General features: G+C 41.9%; 1 pseudogene; it reads left to right on the forward strand.

The window, feature by feature from the left end:
* Nucleotides 1-299: 299 nt before the first annotated feature.
* LOC118363132 (pseudouridine-5'-phosphatase-like) lies at nt 300-18,290 on the forward strand (annotated as a pseudogene).
* Nucleotides 18,291-18,609: the final 319 nt, after the last annotated feature.

The following is an 18,609-nucleotide window of genomic DNA, read 5'->3' on the forward strand; positions in this document are numbered from 1 at the left end:
CATTACCCATCAGCCATTACAAAATATTGGACGACTAAAGAATTACCTTTTATTTGCGGCAGCGTCATTTTTGTGAATCTAAATTCATTTGATGTTGTGTAATGTAAACAGTATGTTCTAGAAATGAATAAAAGCATACATTTAGTTTTCTACGTGATAGTTGAGATTTTGGTACCAGTTGTCCATCTTCTTGCTGACCATAGCTATCGTTAGCTTGCTAGCTAGTTGGTTCTTCGATTTCAAGATTGGATTTTGTTGTGGTGTTGGCAGCTACTGGAATTATGTCTACACAATCAAATTTTAAACCAGTGACCCATGTTCTTTTCGACATGGATGAATTATTATTAGGTTATTCGCATACACTTTCTATATACACATAAGACGATCAAGCAAAACAGAATGTGACACGAATTAGCTACCTAGGCCTAGCATTCAGCAACGGCTCATTCATTCATGCGTGTTAACCATGGTGAAGCAAAATGAACATGTAACGCTTGCTATCCGTAAAACAATCTTTCTTCAACCATAACACTCGCTGGTCATTTCCATGTGCGGTCTTGCATAGTCTTCTGAATTTCGTGATTTAAATCTAGAATCCTTAGTTAAAAGCCTCTGTTTCAGTCAAAAGCATGGGGATGGGTGTGGGTAAATGTAACCATTAAAATGCATAGAGATTTGAATGCCAAAGGACTGACCATCCATGATATCAAAATGATAGATTAAACCATGTTTTAAAGCTATACCGCTTGTTTACATTTCTGTTCTTTACAAACATTGTAGTAAAACAAAGCATATCATTTGGGTTCTGATGGGGTATGGCAGTTGAACTAAGCTTGTGAGATAAGTTATATTCTTCCAGAATCAATGGGTATATATCATTACTTTATAAGTCCAAAACTTGATCTAGCAACTAAGGATTTTAGCTTTATGGTAAACATGTGGTGATAACATAGCTATCTAACTTTTATTTTGCACTGTTTTGAACTTGCAGATACAGAGAGGCTGTACACAATGTCATGCCAGGGAGTACGCAACCCGTTTGGAAAGAAATACACCTGGGATGTGAATGGGTAAGAAAGCTATGGAGGCTTCCACCATTATACGAGACTCCCTAGAACTACCAATGACACCTGAGGAACTTCTGATTGAGACTAGAAACATACAGGAGAGGATACTTCCTTCAACTCAAATGATGCAAGGTAACTAAGGTGTGTGTGTGGTATATTTGTAAGTTTTTATAGTTACCATAACATGAACAAAATAATTTATTCTCACCTAGGAAATATCTGTTTCTGATGAGTTTATTGACAAACAAATTTTAATCCCATGTTTTCATTCATCAGGTAGAATAGAAGATCAGCAGGCTCTGGACTTCATAGCGTAAGTTGAGTACCCCTGCTATAAGGCACGAGGCAGAGGGAGTGTGATCCTGGATTTGAACAGGGCTCAATTTGTTTGGATTTGTTACGATTCACTAACCAATGATGTGTACTGTACAGTACCAGTCAAAAGTATGGACACACCTACTCATTCAAGGGGTTTTCTTAAAAAAAAAACTGTTTTCTACAACGTAGAATAATAGTTAAGACTCCCACACTCTCCTTCTTGGTCAAATAGCCCTTACACAGCCTGGAGGTCTTTGTCCTGTTGAAAAACAAATGATAGTCCCACTAAGCGCAAACCAGACGGGATGGCGTATCCCTGCAGAATGCTGTGGCGGACATGCTGGTTAAGTGTGCCTTGCATTCTAAATAAATCACAGCCAGTGTCACCAGCAAAACACCCCTACACCACCACACCTCCTCCATGTTTCATGGTGGGAACCACACCCACAGAGCTCATCTGTTCACCTACTCTCCGTCTCACAAAGACACAGCGGTGGAACCAAAAATCTCAAATTTGGACTCATCAGACCAAAGGACAGATTTCTATCGGTCTAATGTCCATTGCTCGTGTTTCTTGGCCCAAGCAAGTCTCTTCTTCTTATTGGTGTACTTTAGTAGTGGTTTCTTTGCAGCAATTTGCCCATGAAGGGCTGATTCAGTCTCCTCTGAACAGTTGATGTTGAGATGTGTCTGTTACTTGAACTCTGTGAAGTCTTTATTTCGGCTACAATCTGAGGTTCAGTTAACTTTTATGAACAGACCCTCTGCAGCAGAGGTAAATCAAGGTCTTTCTTTTCTGTGGCAGTCCTCACGAGAGCCAGTTTCATCATAGTGCTTTATGGTTTTTGCGTCTGCACTAGAAGAAATGTTCAAAGTTCTTGAAATGTTCCGTATTGACTGACCTTCATGTCTTAAAGTAATGATGGCCTATCGTTTCTCTTTGCTTATTTGCGCTGTTCTTGCCATAATATGGACTTGGTCTTTTACCAAATAGGGCTATCTTCTGTATACCACCCCTACCTTGTCACAACACAACTGATTGGCGCAAATGCAATAAAGAAGAAAATAAATTCTGCAAATTAACTTTTAACAAGGCACATGTGATAATTGAAATGCATTCAAGGTGACTATCTCATGAAGCTGGTTGAGGGAATGCCAAGAGTGTGAAAGCAAAGGGTGGCTACTTTGAAGGACCTCAAATATAAAATATATTTAGATTTGTTTAACACTTTTTTGGTTACTACAGTCGTGGCCAAAAGTTTTGAGAATGACACAAATATACAAGTCTGCTGCCTCAGTTTGTATGATGGCAATTTTCATATACTCCAGAATCTTATGAAGAGTGATCAGATGAACTGCAATTAATTGCAAAGTCCCTCTTTGCCATGCAAATGAACTGAACCCCCCCCAAATTTCCACTGCATTTCAGCCCTGCCACAAAAGGACCAACTGACATTATGTCTGTCTGGAGGCAGGAGATCACTCTGTCATGCTGATTGAGTTCCAATAACAGACTGGAATCTTCAAAAGGAGGGTGGTGCTTGGAATCATTGTTCTTCCTCTGTCAACCATGGTTACCTTCAAGGAAACACGTGCCACCATCATTGCTTTGCATGAAAAGGGCTTCCCAGGCAAGGATAATGCTGCGAGTAAGATTGCACCTAAATCAACCATTTATATGATCATAAAGAACTTCAAGGAGAGCAGTTAAAGTGTTGTGAAGAAGGCTTCAGGGCACCCAAGAAAGTCCAGCAAGCGCCAGGGCCGTCTCCTAAAGTTGATTCAGCTGCGGGATCGGGGCACCACCAGTACAGAGCTTGCTCAGGAATGGCAGCAGGCAGGTGTGAGTGCATCTGCACGCATAGTGAGGCGAAGACTTTTGGAGGATGGCCTGGTGTCAAGAAGGGCAGCAAAGAAGCTACTTCTCTCCAGGAAAAACATCAGGGACAGACTGATATTCTGCAACTTCTCCCAAACATCCAGGAACAATGCCTTTTCCAGCATGATGGAGCAGCTTGCCATAAGGCAGAATTGATAACTAAGTGGCTCGGGGAACAAAACATTGATATTTTGGGTCCATGGCCAGGAAACTCCCCAGACCTTAATCACATTGAGAACTTGTGGTCAATCCTCAAGAGGCGGCTGGACAATCAAAACCCCACAAATTCTGTCAAACTCCAAGCATTGATTATGCAAGAATGGGCTGCCATCAGTCAGGATGTGGCCCAGAAGTTAATTGACAGCATGTCAGGGTGGATTGCAGAGGTCTTGAAAAAGAAGGGTCAACACTGCAAATATTGACTCTTTGCATCAACTTCATGTAATTGTCAATAAATGCCTTTGAAACTTAAGAAATGCTTGTAATTATTCTTCAGTATTCTATAGTAACATCTGGCAAAAATATCTAAAGACACTTGAAGCAGCGAACTTTGTGGAAATTAATATTTGTGTCATTCTCAAAACTTGAGGCCACGACTGTACACGATTTCATATGTGTTATTTCATAGTGTTGATGTCTTCAAATATTATTCGACCATGTAGAAATCGTACAAATAAAGAGAAACCCTTGAATGAGTAGGTGTGTCCAAACTTGAACTGGTAACCAGGAGTGGAGAAGCTCGTCCACCATCTCTGTAAACACAACGTGCTCATCGCCATAGTGACAAGCTCAGCAGGCCTGACGTTTGAGATGAAGACCAGTCATCACAAAGCCTTTTTTGACCTGTTCAGCCACATCATCCTGAGGGATGACCCCAATGTAAAAAAAACAGCAAACCTCAGCCTGACTCCTTCTTGGTGTGTGCCAACAGGTTCACTCCTCCTGTGCCTCCAGACACGGTAATAGGGACAGTAGCCTACAGTGGGTAGTGGAGTAGACTATTGCCCTATACTTGCCTCATGAATAAATAAGCTAAGCATAAAATAACCAGCCACAATAAGAGAGACAGACCAGTAGACACTCTAAGATACTCTCATACACACCTAGTAATGCTAGTAATGTTAGAGGGGGAAAGCAGCCCGAAGGTCACCAATTCTTACCAAACTTGTCTCAGATGCTATAAATGATAGGAAATGGGACAGTGGGCTGGCACAACTTATAACGCTGAAAAAGAGCAACCCCTAAAAGTTGTACACCAATTCCGTTGTTTTTCATTTGTTACTTAGTATATACATTCGTAGGCTAATCATTGACCAGATAAACTAAATTGTTTTCATTGGAACCTGTGGAATTGCGTTTATACAGTACCTCCAAGAAAGTGGGTTACCTCTTAAGCCCATAACCAATTCTGCTGTTAGGAAGGTTACCCATGCTAATGTCATCCTGTCATGCTTCAATGCCCCGGCTATCACCTGTTCTTAAGACATGTCAAAGGAATTATGATCTAGACACTGACTAACTGACTGATCGACTGTAGCAGATCCAAACTAGGCTATCGAAAGTTTAGCTTCTATTTATAAGAACCTGTGGAATTTTATTTATTTACACATCCAGAAAGTGAGGGAAATGATTAAGCCTATAACCGACTTCATACTCTCTCATTCATTTCCATTTTCAATGCCAATGTTTTGGCTTATTAAGGGTAGCTGTAAGTAACAGGTCTGTGTTGTCAACACCAGCCATGAAAATACCCCCAACACTCCCACAACACTGAGGAATCACACTGTGTACATTCCCGAATGGCACCCTATTCCCTTTTATAGTGCACTACATTTGACCAGGGCCCATAGTGCACTCGTCAAATGTAGTGCACTATACAGGGAATAAGGTGCTACTTGGGTTGCAGCCACAACCATGTTTAATCACCTTCCTTCCATGCCTGTTTTAGAAAAACCACCTATGAAATAGGTCTACAATCATTAGGGTTAGAAGACTACATTCAGTTAGTTTTACAGAGAGCTATCAAATGGAAAACGGAAAATGGGAACCCGAAAAGAGGTTAATAGCTTTGGATTTGTTGTTTTCCTTTTTGAGGTAAATGAATCTCCCTAACAGGTGCAGGGCTGTAGATTTTTCTGCAAATGGATCTGCTGCAGCAGTAGCCTTCAATACTTGTCGGCCTGCTTTTTTTAATCTTGGAGGCTTCCAAACATACCCAGTTAGGACTTGCGTTTTTCTTGATGAGATATGGAACTGCGGCTGAGAGGGGAATCGGTTCAGTGTTTAGTGGAATAACGAATTATGATGCATCACACCCTGGCTCCTCTCTCCGTGACATTTTTGCCTAAGCACAGAGGGAGAGAGAGAAATAGGGAGGGAGGGGACAAATTGCGGTTCAGGATTGCAAGGAGGAGACAGGAGAAAGACAGAATAGAAGAAAAAGAAAAAGGGGAAGGTGTATTAACATTGTGTTCGCAGCTTCTCTCCTACCCCCAGATTAGTAGAAGCAGTGATGAATTTACAATGAGTTACAATGAATTCATTGTAGTGAGGCATTTCACAGAAACTGCAGCGAAGACGGGCTTAGGTGATACATTTGAGTTGTAATTTTTTTGTTGTCCTTTTTACCTCTAAAATGTAAGCATTATTTTAAGCTTTCCCTACAACTGTACATGTTCAATAACAGCCATGCAGTGAAATTTCAATCCATTTCTCAGGATTCATTTGTCTTCTGGTGCTTTAAAGGTTGCTGTTTATATCAACGTTATTGGGAAGAAGGTTTCCTTGGAATACAGGCATGAAGTGACGTGAGGCATTTTGAGGGCCATGATGATGCTATGCAACACTGCAGGTAATACGCCTGGCAGACTGCTTAAACCCCTCTCACAAGTGAGTAATGTGCCCAGCCCAGTACTCTGTCTCTATGGTGACCAAAGGCAAGGAAATAGTCCTCCACCTCCTCCATTTTTCACTTTCTCCCCAGCACTAAAAAATACTATGACATAGAGAGAGTGAGGGAGAAAGGGAGGGAGGCCGAGGGAGATAGAGAAAAGGTTTTTGCTAAAGGTGTGTGTGCTCAGCCTACCAACTAAGATTAATGAAGTAGGGTGCAATTTGGGACATACATTGAAAGGCAGGGAGAACAGTAATTCCGCTACCATTAATCATAAATGACCTTACACCAAGGAAAGGTTTATAGCACCAAAAACGGTACAATTAGGACACGAAATGAACTTGTGTAAAATGAAATAGGCCCATTATAGCATGGATCATCTTAAAGATATTGAAAGAGAGACTGTTGTTTAAATATTAACTGTTGTAGGTAGTTGAGTTAGATACTGAATTATGTGCAGGGAAAGAGTCGTGCCTTTACCTAAAGGCCAATGTCTTCACACTCCTACTGAGTCTAATAACCCCGTGTAGACTATAGTAAAAGAAACCCAACCAACCTTATTTAAAAACAGTGAGGCGACAATAGGTTTCAGAAAAGACCCACTTACATCCCAAATGACAATATATTCCCTCTTCATGCAGTACTTTTGACCAGGGGCCATAGGGCTCTGGTCAAAATTAGTGCACTGTGTAGGGAATAGGGTGCCATTTGGGACTAAGTCACAGAGAGGCTCACACAGAGGGTGTAAAGAGTCAGTACAGAGACCGTACTGGCTCCAGAGCTTGGATCTGTAGCTAGCCTAGATAATGATATTACAACAACAACAACAACAACAACAACAACACAACGCTGATTTAGGGATAACCAGTCGCCTCGGCTACACCCCCGTATTTTATGGGCATTTCAACGATCGGGACCCAGTGGGCCTCTCTGCAGTGCAGATGCACCAACCACATAATACATTGTAACTGCTGCTATAATCCCAAAATAGACACATTATTCAATATTTCTCAACCACATAGTCCATTTTTTAAATTGTATTCTTCAATTTAGCTATCACAGTGCGAAGTGTGATGCGTTTGTTGTGCCCAGTGTGTTTGGTGCTGGTGGATTGAAATGGTCAGGGACTAAAACAGGCTTTTGATCTATCTATCTGAATAGTGAAGGCTGTGCTATTCTACAGCCCTAATGATGTTCCTTGTGAACAGACAGTCCCATGTGCTTTGACGGAGAAGGTAGGGCCTCACTGCGAGTAAAAATGTTTTTAAAAACAGGAGTGTTTTTTTTTATATCAGCTCTATGAAATATTCAATACTTGGGCTTTGAAGTTCTCTGCAAAAAAAAATATTATGGACACAGTGGTGCTTTAAGTGGTCAGAAGGTCTGTTCTTAATAGCAGTAGATGTAATTCCGCTTTCCCTATACTCAGCAGTAATGTGCTTGTTTAGGTTTTTATGTCTAGCGCCACATTTTAGTGGCCTAAAACCCTGCGAACTCCCATTCATTTCAGATGCACAATATTATTTGATTTGTTAAAGTCCTTTCTGAACACAGACTTCCGTGTTCGTTTATCACTAAGCCTGTTGGGTCCTTTTCTGTCCACACCAAATCAGGAATGGGGAGAATACATTGTCAGTGGGTCTGTCTGAGTTTATGAGGAGCTTTAACAGTATTGATCACTCCTTTTATTCTGTTGGAAAGAAATGCCAACGCTGGCATGGAGATGTAAGATTTACGGACAGACACTCGGTCAATGGGGATTTTTATGAGCTCCCGGGGAGTGTCACTGTCACAGCCGGTATACAAGTTAAAGGCTATTTCCTGGGGGTCTAGTTCACTGAAATAGCATGGTTTGCTAATGATTTTCTTATCTGGAAGGTAGTTGTGGAAGGATGGTGCGGGAGAGAATTGACTTCACTCAATCATCAATAGGTATGTCTTTACCTTGACCTTATATTTCCGCCATTTCTAGATAACGTGACCCTTACCTAGGGTTATTTATGAAGTCTACCACTTCCATAGCCTGCATGTATCCTAAGTCTTTCAAAACCTAATCTCTCTCAACCGATTCCGGGCGCTCCGCAAGCACAGTGGCATGTTAGAAGAGACTTAAATCTTAAATCTAGTCTTTTTCTGAGTAAAAGATGAAAACGGGTCCTCACTCCTCAGACACCAAATGAAAGCTATTCCGCACCTGTCTGCCATCCGTCCTAAAATGACGAACATCTGACTGACCTCTCCATGTGATTTTCCTCATGGTTGACCAAACCACTCATTAGCCTTGTGAACGCAGCCCTCTGGAGGCCAATGGATTGCCCTGTTTTGCGTTTATACTGTACCCTCCAGGGTCTGCATCCCAAATGACACCCTATTCCCTTTATAGTGCACAACTTTTGAGTGCACTCCAGAGCCCTATGGACCCTGGTCAAAAGTTGGGCACTGTAAAGGGAATAGAGCGCCATTTAGGACGCAAACCTCCATGACCTCCAGATTTTTAAATGATGGCCTGCGTTTCCTGTGTATAACAAAGTACCCCATAACACAGATGATGAAACGTTACACATCCCTGTAGTCAGCCTGCCCTGGGCTTAGATGGTTTAGAAGAGGTAGCAGGCAATCTATCACTGTGTCTTCACTCACTCAACAACCCACGTTGCCGGCTCGAATATACACACTCGCACAACTCCTCACTGTGTGATGTGTTAGTTTCAGGTATTTTCTTGCTAAGGTACCGTTCATCAACTTTGAGAATGCATCGGTCTGAGACCGACTGTTTGATGTATGGACACACGCACTACCTACCTTATTGCATTACGCTCAGACCAGATTGGTGTCGGAGCAAGACGAGAGGCAGAAGGATTGTTTTATTTACCCGACATAAACAAAACATCAACTGCTCTGGTTAAATATTGAAGGGGAAAGAGACTGTACAGACGCTGTTATTTCAGTGAATGGCAGTGTGACTGTGACAAGCCCCGTCTTAAAGCCGTGCGAAAGTTAACAGACACACAGGCACTCTGGTGTTGACATAGTTGGTAAGCCTTGTCGTGTCAGACGTTGACAAAAGCGACAAGGGAAGTAATATGTTGGAGCAGAGGATGAGCCTCTTTAGGATATCACACCTGAGGAAAAAAGAAAATGATTTGTTGAATGGATCACTGTCAAACAACTGTGCGTGTCAGAATTCCATTCAAAATACGTTTAAAAAAAAATCTCCCTTGATGTGTCCTTCCAGGAACATACATATGACACAAAATGACATAAAAAAGACACAATAAAATAGAAAATGACACAGTAAAGGTAGTATTTAGTAGTAGTATTTATTGGGATCCATACAGGAGGAAGGAAAAACACAACTAAAATACATAATATACATAATCTGCCTCTGTCTCATGCTTCAGGAACAGGAGATGTCTCCTGCCCTATGAGCCATTCTGACACAGACAAGACGTGGCTTGTGCAAAGCCACCCACCTACATCATTCAATACACAACACAGTGCAAATTACAATACAAAATATATCAAAATGGCTCTCTTCACAGTCCCCGTTGTGCCGTAAGGTGTTCTTTTATCTGTATTTTAAATATTTTTTAAATCTGTTTTTATTGCTTTCTTGAGTTACCGGAGGTGGCAGAGATCTCCATGTTGTCATGGCTCAATTAATACTGTGCGTTATCCCAGCCTCTGTTCTGGACCTGGTGACTGTGAAGAGACCTCCTGGTTGCGTGTCTTGTGTTGTACCGATGAGTGTCCGAACTGTGTACCAACTGCTTGAACAGACAGTTCAGTACCTTCAACACATCGATATCTCGCACAAAAGACCGATAGTGATGCAGTCAGTCTCTCCTCTACTCGGAGCTAGGAGAGATTGACATGCATGTCACTGACATTCGCCAATTTAGCCCAAACAACTACCTCTTTCCCAACTGTATTTAATTTATTTATTTATTTTGCTCCTTTGCACCCCATTATTTTTATTTCTACTTTGCACATTCTTCCATTGCAAAACTACCATTCCAGTGTTTTACTTGCTATATTGTATTTACTTTGCCACCATGGCCTTTTTTGCCTTTACCTCCCTTCTCACCTAATTTGCTCACATTGTATATAGACTTGTTTATACTGTATTATTGACTGTATGTTTGTTTTACTCCATGTGTAACTCTGTGTTGTTGTATCTGTCGAACTGCTTTATCTTGGCCAGGTCGCAATTGTAAATGAGAACTTGTTCTCAACTTGCCTACCTGGTTAAATAAAGGTGAAATAAAAAAAATAAAAAAAATCTGTGTACATCTACACGCAATTACGTGCTGCTCTGTTCTGGACCGACTGTCATTGGGGTGGCAGGGTAGCCTAGTGGTTAGAGTGTTGGACTACTAACCGGAAGGTTGTGAGTTCAAACCCCCGACCTGACAAGGTACAAATCTGTCATTCTGCCCCTGAACAGGCAGTTAACCCACTGTTCCTAGGCCATCATTGAAAATAAGAATTTGTTCTTAACTGACTTACCTGGTAAAATAAAATAAAAATTGACCTGTGTCCCTCTTTGCCCCCCACGACTGGGCAGTCAGTAGTTCAGTTGCGGCAAAGGCCTGTAGGACCTGTCTGAGATGTAAAGAAAGCAGAGCAACACCTCATCATGTTTTAGTAACCATTGAGTCCATATGATTTTACCATGATTCTGTAGCTTGCTGTCTAGTGTTACACCCAGCAGTTTAGTCTCTTTAAGTTGCTCAATCGCCACATTATTCAATAATAGATCTGGAGGAGCTTTAGGGTTGAGTGAGTGATTTGTCCCAAAAACAATACTTTTAGTTATTTAAAAAATATATATTTAGCACCAGCCTATTGCTAGTTACCCATTTTAAAACTGACTGGAGCTCTATGTTAAGTACTTATGTGTGTATTTCAGGATGGCTTCCTGGATTCCAAAGCAGCTGATTGGTCGGCCCATCACTAAATGGAGCTCTGACTCCGCCCTCTTGTCAGGGGATACAGCTTGTCTGCAATTACCGACTCCTGCAGCTTGAAAAGCCAGTGTTCCTTTGTTAGGTGAGAAAGCTTCTTTGTATATGCTGTGTTGGTTTTTGCTCTGGTAAATGTGTTGAAAGTGTTTTGTAGCGGTTCCTGTAGAGGTATGTGTATACCATAGTACCTAGTGTTTTTGGATTATTTGAAATTGTTCACTAAATCTGAATTATTCTGTTTCATTTGTTCTCAGGGGGGGAAGTCACCTTAGGAGTGTTTAGGCAAGAGGCCTGTAGTATTTACTCTGTCTATGCACACTAGGTAAGACCTGGGCGAACCACCCCCTGTATTTTGGTTAGTGTGCCAGGTGGTAGGAGAGGGGGAAACTTTAACTTTCTTTGCTTTGATTCCTTCCAGCCTCGTTTCCCCGCCTTACCGTGTGAAGGAAGAATAAATTCCCTGTAAACCGGTAATATTCTTTCCCTCTGTCATCCTTACCCGCACCTACAATCGCGTACCTTTTTTCACTCCACAGGCAATTGAGTTGTAGCAGGGTGTTGCGTTCCCCCCTCCGAGAGGCGTACGTGACAGTACACTCAGTGTATATTCTGTGGAAGGTCGTTTAATGGAAACAGAAAACAATGGCCCAAGTCGGCTGCCCTGCAGTACACCGCACTCCACTGAATTTGCATTAGAGGTTTCGATAAAATCAAACAACTCTGTGTTCTATTAGATGGGTAATTCATGATTGAGGGGATGCAAATCCATTACACTTAAGTGTTTTTTTTTCTTTCAGCAATAGGTTTTGATCAATGATGGTCTAACAAAAGCGCTTCTTACTACCAATTTCTTTCATCCAATCATAAGTCATTTGTGTCAGTGCCGAGCATGTTGAGTGCTCTTCCCTTCATGAATGCTGAAAGTCTTTAATGTGTTTTCTGTGAAATACCTTTTTGAGCTCCACTATTACCTTCCTCTCCTCATTCATCTTTGTGTAGATTTGGTAAACCCAGCTTTATTTCCTAGTTTCCCTGGTCCATGTCTAGGTTGAGTGCGTATGGCGACTGTGACCTACGGTTCTCTGCTTCTCCATCTGGGCCGAATGGCTCATCTAATGAGGATTCCCCAGGGACTGACCATGCTGCCAGGTCAAGTCTATGTGACAGATCCAGACCCTGCTCTCTGTTTACAATAGCATGAGCCTTCTGTCTAGCAGCAAGCCTACACACTCATCTGCCATAACATACAGTCCATATGATTCTGTAACGTAACACACAGTCCATATGATTCCGTAACATAACACACAGTCCATATGATTCCGTAACATAACACACAGTCCATATGATTCCGTAACATAACACACAGTCCATATGATTCCGTAACATAACACACAGTCCATATGATTCCGTAACATAACACACTGTCCATATGATTCCGTAACATAACACACGGTCCATATGATTCCGTAACATAACACACGGTACATATGATTCCGTAACATAACACACGGTACATATGATTCCGTAACATAACACACGGTACATATGATTCCGTAACATAACACACGGTACATATGATTCCGTAACATAACACACGGTACATATGATTCCGTAACATAACACACGGTACATATGATTCCGTAACATAACACACGGTACATATGATTCCGTAACATAACACACGGTACATATGATTCCGTAACATAACACACGGTACATATGATTCCGTAACATAACACACGGTACATACGATTCCGTAACATAACACACGGTACATATGATTCCGTAACATAACACACGGTACATATGATTCCGTAACATAACACACGGTACATATGATTCCGTAAACACAACACACGGTACATATGATTCCGTAACATAACACACGGTACATATGATTCCGTAACATAACACACGGTACATATGATTCCGTAACATAACACACGGTACATATGATTCCGTAACATAACACACGGTACATATGATTCCGTAACATAACACACGGTACATATGATTCCGTAAACACAACACACGGTACATATGATTCCGTAACACAACACACGGTACATATGATTCCGTAACATAACACACGGTACATATGATTCCGTAACATAACACACGGTACATATGATTCCGTAACACAACACACGGTACATATGATTCCGTAACACAACACACGGTACATATGATTCCGTAACATAACACACAGTGCATATGATTCCGTAACACAACACACAGTACATATGATTCCGTAACATAACACACGGTACATATGATTCCGTAACATAACATCCATACACTACATGACCAAAAGTATGTGGACATACTCGTCGAACATCTCATTCCAAAATCATGGGCGTTGGATGTTGAAACATTGCTGCAGGGACTTGTTTCCATTCAGCCACGAGCATTAGTGAGGTCGGCACTGATGTTGGGCAATTAGGCCTGGCTTGCAGTCGGTGTTCCAATTCATCCCAAAGGTGTTCGATGGGATTGAAGTCAGAGCTCTGTGTAGGCCTGTCAAGTTCTTTCACACCGATCTCGAAAAACCATTTCTGTATGTACCTCGCTTTGTGCACGAGGGCATTGTCATGCTGACACAGGAATTTCCTTCCCCAAACTGTTGCCACAAAGTTGGAAGCACAGCATCGTCTAAAATGTCATTGAATGCTGTAGCGTTAGGATTTCCCTTCATTGGAACTAAAGGGAAAACAGCCCCAGAGTATTATTCTTCCTCCACCAAATTTTACAGTTGGTACTATGCATTTAAGCAGGTATCGTTCTCCTCACATCCGCCAAACCCAGATTAATCCACCGGACTGCCAGATGGTGAAACGTGATTCATCACTCCAGAGAATGCGTTTCCACTTCTCCAGAGTTCAATGGGTGCCGAGCTTTACACCATTCCAGCCAACGCTTGGCATTGCGCATGGTGATCTTAGGCTTATGTGTGGCTGCTCGGCCATGGAAACCCATTTCATGGAGCTCTTGACGAACAGTTCTTGTGCTGACGTTGCTTCCACAGGCAGCTTGGAACTCGGTAGTGAGTGTTGCAACGGAGGACAGACAATTTTTTTTGTACTCAGTGGTCCTCTTCTGTGAGCTTGTGTGGCCTATCACTTCATGGCTGAGCCGTTGTTGCTCCTAGACATTTCCACTTTGCAATAACAGCACTTGCAGTTCACCGGGACAGCTTTAGCAGGCACTTTGTCAAACTGACTTGGAAAGGTGGCATCCTATAATTGTGCCACGTTGAAAGTAACTGAGCTCTTCAGTAAGTCCATTCTACTGCTAATGTTTGTCTGTAGAGATTGCATGGCTGTGTGCTCGATTTTATACACCTGTCAGCAATGGGTGTGGCTGAAATAGCAGAATCCACTCATTGAAGGGTTGTCCACATACCTTTGTGTGTATATATAGTGTATCTGATTTAAATCACATAACATACACTACCGTTCAAAAGTTTGGGGTCACTTAGAAATGTCCCTTGTTTTCCATGAAAACACATGAAATGAGTTTCAAAATCAATAGGAAATATAGTCAAGACTTTGACAAGGTTAAAATAATAATTTTTAATGGAAATAGAAATTGTGTCTGAAAAGATTTCACCCCATGCTTCCTGAAGCACCTCCCACAAGTTGGATTGGCTTGATGGGCACTTACATACCATACGGTCAAGCTGCTCCCACAACAGCTCAATAGGCTTAAGAACCGGTGATTATCCTGGCCACTCCATTTTAGACAGAGTACCAGCCAACTGCTTCCTCCCTAAATTGTTCTTGCATAGTTTGGAGCTGTGCTTTGGGTCATTGTCCTGTTGTAGGAGGAAATTGTCTCCAATTAAGCGTCGTCCACAGGGTATGGCATGGCGTTGCAAAATGGAGTGATAGGCCTTCTTCAAGATCCCTTTTACCCTGTACAAATCTCCTACTTTACCACCACCAAAGCACCCTCGGACCAGAACATTGCCTCCACAATGCTTGACAAATGGCATCAAGCCCTCTTCCAGCATATTTTCATTTTTTTCTGCATCTCAAGAATGTTCTTCTTTGTAATCCGAACACCTCAAACTTAGATTTGTCTGTCCATAACACTTTTTTCCAATCTTCCTCTGTCCAGCGTCTGTGTTCTTTTGCACATCTTAATCTTTACTTTTAATCGGCCAGTCTGAGATATGGCTTTTTCTTTGTAAGAAAATATATGGCTTTTTCCAGCATCCCGGAGTGGCATCTTCACTGTTAACGTTGAGACTGGTGTTTTGCGGGTACTATTTAAGGAAGCTGCCAGTTGAGGACTTGTGAGGCATCTTTCTCAAGCTAGACACTCTAATGTACTTGTCCTCTTGCTAAGTTGTGCACGAGGGCCTCCCACTCCTCTTTCTATTCTGGTTAGCGCCAGTTTGCGCTGTTCTGTGAAGGGAGTAGTACACAGCGTTTTACGAGATCTTCAGTTTCTTGGCAATTTCTCGCATGGAATAACCTTCATTTCTCAGAACAAGAATAGACTGACGAGTTTCAGAAGAAAGTTATTTGTTTCTGGCCATTTTGAGCCTGTAATCGAACCCAGAAATGCTGATGCTTCTTTAATCAGCACAACCGTTTTCAGCTGTGCTAACATAATTGCAAAGGGGTTTTCTAATGATCAATTAGCCTTTTAAAATGTCAAACTTTGATTAGCTAACACAACGTGCCATTGGAACACAGGAGTGATAGTTGCTGATAATGTGCCTCTGTACATATGTAGATATTCCATAAAAGATCTGCCGTTTCCATCTAGAATTGTCATTTACGACAGTAACAAATGTCTAAATTGCATTTCAGATCAATTTGATGCTATTTTGATGGACCAAAAATGAGCTTTTCTTTCAAAAACACGGACATTGTTAAGTGACCCCAAACTTTTAAACCGTAGTGTACAGTAGTGTACATACTTATGACTCAGTCACATAACATGCGTCCATATGATTAAAACCCATTCTCCAGTCCCAGTCTCTCTGAGGGAAACTTTTCTCTCCTTGTTTTAAGTGTCCCGTGATAGTCCTGTAAACTATTAAACGTCCTGGTCCGTTCTGCTGAAGTAGTTGCTGCTGGCTGCCAAGCAGGCCCTGGATCTGCTCCATAACAACACTACGCTGTGTCCTGTCATCTCCCCGTAATACACCGTTGTAAAGGGAGTGTGTGTGACGTGCTGCTGAGCTGGCTATTCACAGTAGTCTTGGCACCAGCCACTGTAGTCTGATGTGCGTCCCTAATGGCATCCCATTCCCTACGTAATGCACTACTTTTGAGAAGAGCCTGGTCAAAAGCAGTGCACTATGTAGGGAATAGGGTGTCATTTGGAAAGTATCCACACACACACACGGAGTCTCCCCCTCTTCTCTTGTGTTGTAGCATTGACTGCCTTGGGTACACTGTGAATACAGATTAAATTGGTTCTGATGAATGTTGCATGTGTTTGGGTGTATGCCTCGGGACTGGTTGTTAATCTTCCATGGGGATGGCTGTTGGAGGCCTGCACGGTAAACGACTTTGGGTTCTCTGTCTGTTCTCCATTCACTGTTCCCAATGCATGGTATAGCAGGCCTGTAATTCAACAATAAAATATAGATTTTTGAAGCAAACTTCTTTGGTCCTAACAATGAGTGGGAGAAAAGACCCTTGACCCTTTTATAAGGCAAATCAACACCCCAATCTCTCTTTGCTGCTGTGACTTGTAGCCTGGTCACAGATCTACTTGTGCCCTTGCAAACTCCATTGCTCATTGTCAAGCCAAACATGTTTGGCATGACAATGAGTGACAAGGAGTTGGCATGATCGTCTGAGTGCCAGTCTGTTTGTGCTATGTGCCTTCCTCCTGAGCCAAATGCAGTGCATTTGAGTCCTGTTTCCCTCTCGTCCATTACAATGCAGCCATTGAACACTGATTTAAGGTTAATTTGCCTGGCTCGTTGCCTAATTCAGAGTCTTAGTTGCTCCCAATTAAGGGGCATTACCTAACGAGGGCCCCTCGGTAGCCTTGCTGCTCTGTGTTTCCATACTTATTGTCCCTCTCCTAGGCTACTATTAGGCAAGAGTCAATTAGTCAAATCTTCTAGAGCCCTCGAGTCGGCTTCTATTGTTCCACCTGGGAACCTTTTTTAAGTTATTTTAGTTCCATTTAAGAATTAGAGCAGAGACTGACTGGTAGTCAGGGCATTTAGGGCATTTCCGAAGCTGCTAGGTCAATCTGGTACAATTAAATTGCATTGTCTGTCACCATTAGTGTGTGAGATAAGTCAAAGGCAAATTGGAGGGAAATCATGTAGAAGAAAGAACATTGCAGAAAATAGTGCAACTGTGTGATTCTTTTTGTGCACTCATTCAAATTATAGGGATTGATTGAACCTTGAATTAGGTAGTGGCGGGCGACGTCTTTGGAGGGGGTGTTTTGTTTGAAAAGCCAGGAAGCGTAGCTATTGAGGTTCAAAAAGCGCAGGATGTCGGAAGTTCCCAATGAATAAAAAGGAAGCTCTGGTCACTCAGTTCTTTGTCCATTCTTCTCAACACTGCTTCCATATTGGCATCTGTGACGCAAAAGTAACAGTCAGAATCATACTGTGGGTCACCTCACCTCAACACGAGTTTTTCAGTATGACAGCCTTCCTCTGCTCTGTTTTCTCTACCAGACACCGAGTTGCAGGTCATAGACATAGGCTTCTCAGTCCAAAACATTGTGCTTTGTGCTGTGTCAATAGACTGTACTGTTGTGGTTGCATAATAAGGCATCATAAACCTTACTTCCTCTTTTTTTTTTTAAATGGATAACTTCTGGTATTTTGCCTTCAACCTCCTGTAGTGGACACACAAGGTTATAATACATAATTGACTGTATAGCAGAATTACATGAACCATTGTTCACTCCATTATGCCCCCATGTGAATTTAAAAATCATTTTGTCTCCTTTCACTTTTTATTTAGCACTGTTTGACATCCAGCACCTGCTTGTCTTGTTTCCTGGTGTTTGAGGATGCTCCTACGGGTGTTAAGGCCGGCCTGGCGGCTGGGATGCAGGTGGTAATGATCCCTGATGACAAACTGGACCGAGGCCTTACCCAGGAGGCCACACTGGTCCTGAGGACCATGGAGGACTTCAAACCAGACATGTTCAGCCTGCCGGCCTATGACTGAGCTCCATCTGCTTCCTGCTCAGGACTGAGAACCTCTAATTCACCCCTTCTTTTTACCCCCTATTTCCACCATTTAGCCCAATCAGAGCAATGTGATGATGCTAATCACAATGCTGATCCAAATTATGCAATGATGCTGAATTTGATTGTTACTTGGAACTGTGATCAAGTTGTTGTTGTTAGTCAAATATTGATATTTTTGCTTTGGCCAAATAACGAGAACGGCTGAGAATAATGGTTGAATTGAACATATTGAGATGTCATTTTTTAAATTTATGTAATTATTTTTTATTTTTGTACCTTTATTTAACCAGGCAAGT

The sequence above is a fragment of the Oncorhynchus keta genome, chromosome 30, assembly GCF_023373465.1.
Source record: "Oncorhynchus keta strain PuntledgeMale-10-30-2019 chromosome 30, Oket_V2, whole genome shotgun sequence".
Classification (NCBI taxonomy): Eukaryota; Metazoa; Chordata; class Actinopteri; order Salmoniformes; family Salmonidae; genus Oncorhynchus; species Oncorhynchus keta.